This window comes from Triticum dicoccoides, chromosome 2B, assembly GCF_002162155.2.
Source record: "Triticum dicoccoides isolate Atlit2015 ecotype Zavitan chromosome 2B, WEW_v2.0, whole genome shotgun sequence".
NCBI classification, from domain to species: domain Eukaryota; kingdom Viridiplantae; phylum Streptophyta; class Magnoliopsida; order Poales; family Poaceae; genus Triticum; species Triticum dicoccoides.
In genome coordinates, this window is record NC_041383.1 from 182,137,598 (window position 1) to 182,150,715 (window position 13,118).

Sequence of the window (13,118 nt, forward strand, 5' to 3'; positions counted from 1 at the left end):
GGAGATGGAAAAGCTAAGGGGTCGTGATGATCCAACCCCGGGATCCAAGCGCCCGTTGCACCGATGCAGTGGATTCACGTCGGACATATCCCACCGTTGGTCAGGCGCAGTCCTCCCGAGAACGGGGAAGGGCAATGCGGACGACCATTGCCTCCTTCAACCCGCATGGGACGACACCCGAGTTGACGAATCCAGAGTGGTCGGAGTCAGATCCGCCGCCCGCCATGCCCGGGGAAGGCCGAAGAACATCGGACTGGAGCCCCTGTAAGGGCATATTTATCCCCTAGTGGTTTTGGTGATTGATGACAATGCTTTTGCGGACTAATCGTGTGTGTTAAGCTCTTTCAGAGAATCATCCATTGGCACGAGACGATTTCCTCCCCTCGGTGTTTTATTCAAGACGGTGTAGCTTCTTCGTTTCGTTGTTGGTGGACTAGTTTCGTAGGAGTCACCGTACTATTAAGAGGGGATCCGCTTTGGTAAGACTAGGGTGGAATCAACACATACACATCCCTATCACACCCGTCGTCTTCATTTCGCATCTTTGGAGCTGCAACTTCTCTTCCGTACCTGGTTCGCCCTGTGCCAGCGGTAGTACCGCGGTCTCTAGTGGTAGTACCGCCGAAGCCCTCCAGCGGTAGTACCGCTCCACGAAGCGGTAGTACCGCTCCGCAGAGTGGTAGTACCGCTCGCGGGCTTCGGCCATAGTACCGCAGCTGTACCGCGCTACTGTCGCCTCGATTCGAGACTGTGTTTTCTCGTGTCGGGTTTTGCGGCACTAGAAGCGGTAGTAGAAGCGGTAGTACCGCTCCAAGCGGTAGTACCGCTCCTACTCCGGCGGTAGTACCGCTCTGGGGCCAGTGGCCTGACCTCCTCGCCAGCACGGTAGTACCGCTGGGTAGGGAGCGGTAGTACCGCTCTCAGCGGTAGTACCGCCCTGCCCTAGCGGTAGTACCGCTCTATGCGGGGCTGCTCAGTGGGGTAATGGTTGGAATTGTTCCCCCACTATATAAAGGTGTCTTCTTCCTCCAAGTTGACCTACCTCTTTCCCCCCAAGCTCCATTGTTGCTCAAAGCTCCATTTTCGCCCGATCTCTCTCCCTAGCCAATCAAACTTGTTGATTTGCTCGGGATTGGTTGAGAAGGCCCAGATCTACACTTCCACCAAGAGAAATTTGATTCCCCCCACTTATCCCTTGCGGATCTTGTTACTCTTGGGTGTTGAGCACCCTAGACATTTGAGGTCACCTCGAAGCCATACTCCATTGTGGTGAAGCTTCGTGGTGTTGTTGTTGTTGGGAGCCTCCGATTGTTGTGGAGATTGCCCCAACCTTGCTTGTAAAGGTTCGGTCGCCGCCTTCAAGGGCACCAATAGTGGAATCACGGCATCTCGCATTGTGTGAGAGCGTGAGGAGAATACGGTGGCCCTAGTGGCTTCTTGGGGAGCATTGTGCCTCCACACCGCTCTAACGGAGACGTACTTCCCTTTAAAAGGAAGGAACTCCGGTAACACATCCTCGTCTCCACCGGCTCCACTCTTGGTTATTTTGTGCCTTTACTTTTGCAAGCCTACTTGTTTTACATCCTTTGCTTGCTTGTGTGCTAGTTGCTATTGCATCATATAGGTTGCTCACTTAGTTGCACATCTAGACAACCTATTTTGTTGCAAAGTTTAATTTGGTAAAGAAAAGCTTAAAAATTGTTAGTTGCCTATTCACCCCCCCCCCTATAGTCAACCATATCGATCCTTTCAATTGGTATCAGAGCCTCGTCTCTTTATAAGGACTTTACCGTCCAAAGAGTATGGTTGATGTCGTAGATGAGGTGGGAGAGCACTCCTGTGCGAATCCGATCTCATCTACGGGAGATGGGGGTAACTCGATCTCACGTGAGGAATTGAATGTTGCTTTGGAAACATTGAAAACCTCCATGACGACCGAGGTCAAGGACATGTTTAAGGAATTCCTAGAAGGACTTAAACAATCTACCTCGCCGATGAAGGTGGGTGAACCCACCAACAAGGTGACGGATGCTCCCTCCGACAAGGGGGAAGCTAACATTGATAAGAGTCCTTCTATTAGTGGTAGAAATGGTATCGGCATCTTTGCCCATGTGGAACCCCCGGTTTATGGAGGGCCAATCCCCTCCACTCATTTGAATCATGCCGGTCCTCCTCCTAAATATGAGAAACATGAAGACTTTGATTCTTGGGTCTATCGCTTTAAGCGTCATTTAAAACATGTGAACACTAACCTTTGGAGAATCATTGAAGAAGGTTTTTATCCTCATGACCCAAGCAACTTCACCCCTCGAGAAGCCGTGGACAATCAATTCAATGAGAGTGCTCTCTTCATCATCCAAGATGCAATCCTTCCCGAAGATCTCCCTCATCTTCGACCCCATGTCATGGCTAAAGAAGCATGGAAATGTGTCGAGGGTCTCTATCGTGGAAGTGCTAGCATTCAACGCTCCAACTATGAAATGGTGCAAGATGAAGTTGATGAGTTTGCAATGAAAGAAGATGAAGAACCTCGTGAGCTCTTTCGAAGAGTGACCAAACTCGCGGTTGCACTTCGAGATTATGGAAGCAAGGACACGGATGACAATTGGATCAAGCGGAAGTTCCTCAAGGCCATGATGCCCTACAACAAGGCCATGTCCTCTGTCATTCGTCAACGACCGGACTTCCACTCCATGACCTCAAGTGAAGTGTTGGATGAGTTCGTTGCAATGAGAATCTTGGACAAGACCGCCAACAATGCGGTGCTCCGTTCTCAAAGAGCAAAGAAGCCTAACCTTGCTTTGAAGGCCAAGGTTACTATGGAAGAAGAGGAAGAAGTGGAAGATGAGGAAAGCAACCCCGAAGACACCAAGTTTTACTACCATGAGCACATGGCCCTTGCTTCAAGACAATTTTGGAGCAAGAAGAGTTCAAGACCCAACTTCAACAAGAACAACTCAAGTGGCGTCAAGGGCAAGCAACGAGTTAGAACTTGCTTCAACTGTGGCAATGTGAGCCATTTCGTTGCGGATTGTCCTTACGAGAAGCGGGAAGACAACGGTGGCAAGTTCATCCGAAAAGACAAAGCTAAGTCCTTCCCCAACAAGAACAACTTCGCCAAGAAGACTCCCTCTTGTGGGTTGGTGGTTCAAGAAGAATACCAAGAGGATGACGATGATGATGAAAATGAAGAAGCAATGGCCATGGCGTCCGTTGCCATTGCTGAAGGAAATATGCCCTAGAGGCAATAATAAAGTTATTATTTATTTCCTCATATCATGATAAATGTTTATTATTCATGCTATAATTGTATTAACCGGAAACATGATACATGTGTGAATACATAGACAAACATATAGTCACTAGTATGCCTCTACTTGACTAGCTCATTAATCAAAGATGGTTATGTTTCTTAACCATAGACATGTGTTGTCATTTGATTAATGGGATCACATCATTAGGAGAATGATGTGATTGACACGACCCATTCCGTTAGCCTAGCACTTGATCGTTTAGTATACTGCTATTGCTTTCTTCATGACTTATACAAGTTCCTGTAACTATGAGAATTATGCAACTCCCGTTTACCGGAGGAACACTTTGGGTACTACCAAACATCACAATGTAACTGGGTGATTATAAAGGAGTACTACAGGTGTCTCCGAAGGTACATGTTTAGTTGGCGTATTTCGAGATTAGGTTTTGTCACTCCGATCGTCAGAGAGGTATCTCTGGGCCCTCTCGGTAATGCACATCATTATAACCCTTGCAAGCAATGTGACCAATGAGTTGGTTACGTGATGATGCATTACAGAACGAGTAAAGAGACTTGCCGGTAATGAGATTGAACTAGGTATTGGATACCGACGATCAAATCTCGGGCAAGTAACATACCGATGACAAAGGGAACAACGTATGTTGTTATGCGGTTTGACCGATAAAGATCTTCATAGAATATGTAGGAACCAATATGGGCATCCAGGTCCCGCTATTGGTTATTGACCAAGAATGGTTCTAGGTCATGTCTACATAGTTCTCGAACCCGTAGGGTCCGCACGCTTAACGTTACGATGACAGTTTTATTATGAGTTTACAAGTTTTGATGTACCGAAGTTTGTTCGGAGTCCCGGATGTGATCACGTACATGGCGAGGAGTCTCGAAATGGTCGAGACATAAAGATTGATATATTGGACGACTATATTCGGACACCGGAAGTGTTCCGGGTGATTTCGGAGAAAACCGGAGTGCCGGAGGGGTTACCGGAACCCCCCGGGGAAGTATTGGGCCTTAGTGGGCCTGAGGGGAGAGAGAGGGCAGCAGCCCAGGAGGTGGCGCGCCCCCTCCCAAGGGGAGTCCGAATTGGACTAGGGGAGGGGGGCGCGGCCCCTCTTTCCCTCTCCCTCTCCCCCTCTTTCCTTCCCCCTTCCTCCTTCCTAGTTGGACTAGGAAAGGGGAGTCCTACTCCCACTAGGAGGAGGACTCCCCCCTCCTTGGCGCGCCCCAAGGGCCAGCCGGCCTTCCCCTTGCTCCTTTATATATGGGGGCGGGGGGCACCCCATAGACACACAAGTTGATCTACGGATCGTTCCTTAGCCGTGTGCGGTGCCCCCCTCCACCATATTCCACCTCGGCCATATCGTCGCGGAGTTTAGGCGAAGCCCTGCGCCGGTAGAACATCATCATCGTCACCACGCCGTCATGCTGACGGAACTCATCTCCGGAGCTTTGCTGGATCGGAGGCCGGAGATCGTCATCGAGCTGAACGTGTGCTGAACTCGGAGGCCCCGTACGTTCGGTGCTTGGATCGGTCGGATCGTGAAGACGTACGACTACATCAACCGCGTTGTGCTAACGCTTCCGCTTACGGTCTACGAGGGTACGTGGACGAACACTCTCCCCTCTCGTTGCTATGCCATCACCATGATCTTGCGTGTGCGTAGGAAATTTTTTGAAATTACTACGTTCCCCAACAGTGGCATCCGAGCCTAGGTTTTATGCGTTGATGTTATATGCACGAGTAGAACACAAGTGAGTTGTGGGCGATACAAGTCATACTGCTTACCAGCATGTCATACTTTGGTTCGGCGGTATTGTGAGATGAAGCGGCCCGGACCGACATTACGCGTACGCTTACGCGAGACTGGTTTCACCGTTACGAGCACTCGTGCTTAAAGGTGGCTGGCGGGTGTCTGTCTCTCTCACTTTAGCTGAATCGAGTGTGGCTACGCACGGTCCTTGCGAAGGTTAAAACAACACCAACTTGACGAACTATCGTTGTGGTTTTTGATGCGTAGGTAAGAACGGTTCTTGCTAAGCCCGTAGCAGCCACGTAAAACTTGCAACAACAAAGTAGAGGACGTCTAACTTGTTTTTGTAGGGCATGTTGTGATGTGATATGGTCAAGACGTGATACTATATTTTATTGTATGAGATGATCATGTTTTGTAACCGAAGTTATCGGCAACTGGCAGGAGCCATATGGTTGTCGCTTTATTGTATGAAATGCAAACGCCCTGTAATTGCTTTACTTTATCACTAAGCGGTAGCGATAGTCGTAGAAGCAATAGATGGCGTAACGACAACGATGCTACGATGGAGATCAAGGTGTCACGCCGATGACGATGGTGATCACGACGGTGCTTCGGAGATGGAGATCACAAACACAAGATGATGATGGCCATATCATATCACTTATATTGATTGCATGTGATGTTTATCCTTTATGCATCTTATCTTGCTTTGATTGACGGTAGCATTTTAAGATGATCTCTCACTAAAATTATCAAGAAGTGTTCTCCCTGAGTATGCACCATTTCCAAAGTTCGTCGTGCCCAGACACCACGTGATGATCGGGTGTGATAAGCTCTACGTCCATCTACAACGGGTGCAAGCCAGTTTTGCACACGCGGAATACTCAGGTTAAACTTGACGAGCCTAGCATATGCAGATATGGCCTCGGAACACGGAGACCGAAAGGTCGAGCGTGAATCATATAGTAGATATGATCAACATAGTGATGTTCACCATTGAAAACTACTCCATCTCACGTGATGATCGGTTATGGTTTAGTTGATTTGGATCACGTGATCACTTAGATGACTAGAGAGATGTCTGTCTAAGTGGGAGTTCTTAAGTAATATGATTAATTGAACTTAAATTTATCATGAACTTAGTACCTGATAGTATTTTGCTTGTCTATGTTTGTTTGTAGATAGATGGCTCGTGCTGTTGTTCCGTTGAATTTTAATGCGTTCCTTGAGAAAGCAAAGTTGAAAGATGATGGTAGCAATTACACGGACTGGGTCCGTAACCTGAGGATTATCCTCATTGCTGCACAGAAAAGTTACGTCCTGGAAGCACCGTTGGGTGCCAGGCCTGCTGCTGATGCAACTGACGATGTTAAGAACGTTTGGCAGAGCAAAGCTCATGACTACTCGATAGTTCAGTGTGCCATGCTTTACGGCTTAGAACCGGGTCTTCAACGACGTTTTGAACTTCATGGAGCATATGAGATGTTCCAGGAGTTGAAGTTAATATTTCAAGCAAATGCCCGCATTGAGAGATATGAAGTCTCCAATAAGTTCTACAGCTGCAAGATGGAGGAGAATAGTTCTGTCAGTGAGCATATACTCAAAATGTCTGGGTATAATAATCACTTGATTCAACTGGGAGTTAATCTTCCTGATGATAGTGTCATTGACAGAATTCTTCAACCACTGCCACCAAGCTACAAGAGCTTCGTGATGAACTATAATATGCAAGGGATGAACAACACTATTCCCGAGCTCTTCGCAATGCTAAAAGCTGCGGAGGTAGAAATCAAGAAGGAGCATCAAGTGTTGATGGTTAATAAGACCACCAGTTTCAAGAAAAAGGGCAAAGGGAAGAAGAAGGGGAACTTCAAAAACAACGGCAAGCAAGTTGCTGCTCAAGAGAAGAAACCCAAGTCTGGACCTAAGCCTGAAACTGAGTGCTTCTACTGCAAGCAGACTGGACACTAGAAGCGGAACTGCCCCAAGTATTTGGCGGATAAGAAGGATGGCAAAGTGAACAAAGGTATATGTGATATACATGTTATTGATGTGTACCTAACTAGAGCTCATAGTAGCACCTGGGTATTTGATACTGGTTCTGTTGCTAATATTTGCAACTCGAAACAGGACTACAGAATAAGTGAGTACTGGCCAAGGACGAGGTGACGATGCGCGTGGGAAACGGTTCCAAAGTCGATGTGATCGCGGTCGGCACGCTACCTCTACATCTACCTTCGGGATTAGTTTTAGACCCGAATAATTGTTATTTGGTGCCAGCGTTGAGCATGAACATTATATCTGGATCTTGTTTGATGCGAGACAGTTATTCATTTAAATCGGAGAATAATGGTTGTTCTATTTATATGAGTAATATCTTTTATGGTCATGCACCCTTGAAGAGTAGTCTATTTTTATTGAATCTCGATAGTAGTGATACACATATTCATAATGTTGAAACCAAAAGGTGCAGAGTTGATAATGATAGTGCAACTTATTTGTGGCACTGCCGTTTGGGTCATATCGGTGTAAAGCGCATGAAGAAACTCCATACTGATGGGCTTTTAGAATCACTTGATTATGAATCACTTGGTACTTGCGAACCGTGCCTTATGGGCAAGATGACTAAAACGCCGTTCTCCGGAACTATGGAGCGAGCAACTGATTTGTTGGAAATCATACATACTGATGTTTGTGGTCCAATGAATGTTGAGGCTCGCGGCGGGTATCGTTATTTTCTCACCTTCACAGATGATTTAAGCAGATATGGGTATATCTACTTAATGAAACACAAGTCTGAAACATTTGAAAAGTTCAAAGAATTTCAGAGTGAAGTAGAAAATCATCGTAACAAGAAAATAAAGTTTCTACGATCTGATCGTGGAGGAGAATATTTGAGTTACGAGTTTGGTCTACACTTGAAACAATGTGGAATAGTTTCACAACTCACGCCACCTGGAACACCACAACGAAATGGTGTGTCCGAACATCGTAATCGTACTTTACTAGATATGGTGTGATCTATGATGTCTCTTACTGATTTACCGCTATCGTTTCGGGGTTATGCTTTAGAGACGGCCACATTCACTTTAAATAGGGCACCATCAAAATCCGTTGAGACGACGCCTTATGAACTGTGGTTTGGCAAGAAACCAAAGTTGTCGTTTCTTAAAGTTTGGGGCTGCGATGCTTATGTGAAGAAACTTCAACCAGATAAGCTCGAACCCAAATCGGAGAAATGTGTCTTCATAGGATACCCAAAAGAGACTATTGGGTACACCTTCTATCACAGATCCGAAGGCAAAACATTCGTTGCTAAGAATGGATCCTTTCTAGAGAAGGAGTTTCTCTCGAAAGAAGTGAGTGGGAGGAAAGTAGAACTTGATGAGATAACTGTATCTACTCCCTTATTGGAAAGTAGTTCATCACGAGAACCGGTTCCTGTGACAACTACACCAATTAGTGAGGAAGCTAATGATATTAATCATGAAACTTCAGATCAAGTTTCTACTGAACCTCGTAGGTCTACCAGAATAAGATCCGCACCAGAGTGGTACGGTAATCCAATTCTGGAAGTCATGTTACTTGACCATGATGAACCTACGAACTATGAGGAAGCGATGATGAGCCCAGATTCCGCAAAATGGCTAGAGGCCATGAAATCTGAGATGGGATCCATGTATGAAAACAAAGTATGGACTTTGGTTGACTTGCCCGATGATCGGCAAGCCATTGAGAATAAATGGATCTTTAAGAAGAAGACTGACGCTGATGGTAATGTAACTGTCTATAAAGCTCGACTTGTTGCGAAAGGTTTTCGACAAGTTCAAGGAGTTGACTACGATGAGACTTTCTCACCCGTAGCGATGCTTAAGTCTGTCCGAATCATGTTAGCGATTACTGCATTTCATGATTATGAAATTTGGCAAATGGATGTCAAACTGCATTCTTGAATGGATTTCTGGAAGAAGAGTTGTATATGATGCAGCCAGAATGTTTTGTTGATCCAAAAGGTGCTAACAAAGTGTGCAAGCTCCAGCGTTCCATTTATGGACTGGTGCAAGCATCTCGGAGTTGGAATAAACGCTTTGATAGTGTGATCAAAGCATATGGTTTTATACAGACTTTTGGAGAAGCCTGTATTTACAAGAAAGTGAGTGGGAGCTCTGTAGCATTTCTGATATTATATGTAGATGACATATTATTAATTGGAAATGATATAGAATTTCTGGATAGCATAAAGGGATACTTGAATAAAAGTTTTTCAATGAAAGACCTCGGTGAAGCTGCTTACATATTGGGCATCAAGATCTATAGAGATAGATCAAGACGCTTAATAGGACTTTCACAAAGCACATACCTTGACAAAATTTTGAAAAAGTTCAAAATGGATCAGGCAAAAAAAGGATTCTTGCCTGTGCTACAAAGTGTGAAGTTGAGTCAAACTCAATGCCCGACCACAGCAGAAGATAGAGAGAAAATGAAAGATGTTCCCTATGCTTCAGCCATAGGCTCTATCATGTATGCAATGCTGTGTACCAGACCTGACGTATGCTTAGCAATAAGCTTGGCAGGAAGGTACCATAGTAATCCAGGAGTGGATCACTGGACAGCGGTCAAGAACATCCTGAAATACCTGAAAAGGACTAAGGATATGTTTCTCGTATATGGAGGTGACAAAGAGCTAGTCGTAAATGGTTACGTCGATGCAAGCTTTGACACTGATCCGGACGATTCTAAATCGCAAACCGGATACGTGTTTTTATTAAACAGTGGAGCTGTAAGTTGGTGCAGTTCTAAACAAAGCATCGTGGCGGGATCTACATGTGAAGCGGAGTACATAGCTGCTTCTGAAGCAGCAAATGAAGGAGTCTGGATGAAGGAGTTCATTTCTGATCTAGGTGTCATACCTAGTGCATCGGGACCAATGAAGATCTTCTGTGACAATACTGGTGCAATTGCCTTGGCAAAGGAATCCAGATTTCACAAGAGGACCAAGCACATCAAGAGACGCTTCAATTCCACTCGGGACCAATTCCAAGTGGGAGACATAGAGATTTGCAAGATACATATGGATCTGAATGTTGCAGACCCATTGACTAAGCCTCTCTCATGAGCAAAACATGATCACCACCAAGACTCCATGGGATCATTACTATGAAATCTAGATTATTGACTCTAGTGCAAGTGTGAGACTGAAGGAAATATGCCCTAGAGGCAATAATAAAGTTATTATTTATTTCCTCATATCATGATAAATGTTTATTATTCATGCTAGAATTGTATTAACCGGAAACATGATACATGTGTGAATACATAGACAAACATATAGTCACTAGTATGCCTCTACTTGACTAGCTCATTAATCAAAGATGGTTATGTTTCCTAACCATAGACATGTGTTGTCATTTGATTAATGGGATCACATCATTAGGAGAATGATGTGATTGACATGACCCATTCCGTTAGCCTAGCACTTGATCGTTTAGTATACTGCTATTGCTTTCTTCATGACTTATACAAGTTCCTGTAACTATGAGAATTATGCAACTCCCGTTTACCGGAGGAACACTTTGGGTACTACCAAACGTCACAACGTAACTGGGTGATTATAAAGGAGTACTACAGGTGTCTCCGAAGGTACATGTTGAGTTGGCGCATTTCGAGATTAGGTTTTGTCACTCCGATCGTCGGAGAGGTATCTCTAGGCCCTCTCGGTAATGCACATCATTATAAGCCTTGCAAGCAATGTGACCAATGAGTTGGTTACGTGATGATGCATTACAGAACGAGTAAAGAGACTTGCCGGTAACGAGATTGAACTAGGTATTGGATACCGATGATCAAATCTCGGGCAAGTAACATACCGATGACAAAGGGAACAACGTATGTTGTTATGCGGTTTGACCGATAAAGATCTTCGTAGAATATGTAGGAACCAATATGGGCATCCAGGTCCCTCTATTGGTTATTGACTGAGAATGGTTCTAGGTCATGTCTACATAGTTCTCGAACCCGTAGGGTCCGCACGCTTAACGTTACGATGACAGTTTTATTATGAGTTTACAAGTTTTGATGTACCATAGTTTGTTCGGAGTCCCGGATGTGATCACGGACATGACGAGGAGTCTCGAAATGGTCGAGACATAAAGATTGATATATTTGACGACTATATTCGGACACCTCCGTGTGATTTCGGAGAAAACCGGAGTGCCGGAGGGGTTACCGGAACCCCTCGGGGAAGTATTGGGCCTTAGTGGGCCTGAGGGGAGAGAGAGGGCAGCAGCCCAGGAGGTGGCGCGCCCCCTCCCAAGGGGAGTCCGAATTGGACTAGGGGAGGGGGGCGCGGCCCCTCCTTCCCTCTCCCTCTCCCCCTCTTTCCTTCCCCCTTCCTCCTTCCTAGTTGGACTAAGAAAGGGGAGTCCTACTCCCACTAGGAGGAGGACTCCCCCTCCTTGGCGCGCCCCAAGGGCCGGCCGGCCTCCCCCTTGCTCCTTTATATACGGGGGCGGGGGGCACCCCATAGACACACAAGTTGATCTACGGATCGTTCCTTAGCCGTGTGCGGTGCCCCCCTCCACCATATTCCACCTCGATCATATCGTCGCGGAGTTTAGGCGAAGCCCTGCGCCGGTAGAACATCATCATCGTTACCACGCCGTCGTGCTGACGGAACTCATCTCCGGAGCTTTGCTGGATCGGAGGCCGGAGATCGTCATCGAGCTGAACGTGTGCTGAACTCGGAGGCCCCGTACGTTCGATGCTTGGATCGGTCGGATCGTGAAGACGTACGATACATCAACCGCGTTGTGCTAACGCTTCCGCTTACGGTCTACGAAGGTACGTGGACGAACACTCTCCCCTCTCGTTGCTATGCCATCACCATGATCTTGCGTGTGCATAGGAATTTTTTTGAAATTACTACGTTCCCCAACAATTGCTACTACTCCTCGGGTGTCTCTCTTCGAATCACCCAACGAAAACATCACCGCCAGATGCCTCATGGCTAAAGCTTCAAACAAGGTAACCCCCAACATCACAACCACCATCATTACTAATCCCTCCTTGGAGGATTGCATTGATGAACATGTTGAGTCTAATGGGGAAGTGAATGAATTTGAGTCTTTTATGAGTAAGCTCAAGGGAAAGTCCAAGAAGCACTTTGTTGCTCTCTTGGAACAACTTGGTGAGGCCAATGACATGATCGAGGCTCACGAAGAAACCATCTCCAAGATGGAAGGTCATAGTCGTGACTATGCCGATGAGATATCGGATCTCTCTAATGCTCTTGAGGAAGAGCGTGTGCATCGTTTGACTTTTGAGGAGTCACACAATGATGACCATGCTAAGTTAAAGAAAGATCTTGATCATGCTCTTGTCGTGTCTCGTGTGCTAACATCCGAGAAGGCTAAACTTGGGGTGATGCATCACATTCTAAGGTATTGGGTCTTGGCAAGGTTGTCATTTCTCATGATCTAACGATCGAGAAAGTCATGCTTGTTGAGTCCCTTGCATTCAATTTACTTTCTGTTCGTCAACTTGCACTCATGGGCTTTGCTACATTCTTTGATATTGATACCGTGGCCCTCTTGTGGAGCAAGACTCTTAAAGTAGCCTTTGTTGGGCATGTCAAGAACGGTCTCTATGTGATTAACTTTTCGGAGCGACCCACTAAGACCGCGACATGCCTAATGGCTAAAGTTGACGTGGGATGGCTTTGGCATCGCTGTTTAGCCCACGTCAATATGAGATCTTTGCAAAGTCATCTCAAGGGGGACCATGTTCGTGGACTAACAAATGTTAGTTTTGCCAAAGATCGTGCTTGCAGTGCTTGTATCGAAGGAAAGCTTCATGAAAAGGCTCACCCTCCTTCAACCATCATCTACTCGAAGAGACCCTTGGAGCTCCTTCACATGGATCTCTTCGGGCCTCCATCTTTTGATAGTCTTGGAGGGAGAAAGTACTGCTTGGTGATTGTGGATGATTATTCAAGATACACTTGGGTATACTTCTTCAAGAGGAAGAGTGAGACTCGACAAACCGTCATCGACTTTGCAAATGAAGCTCAACGTCAACATGATGCAAAG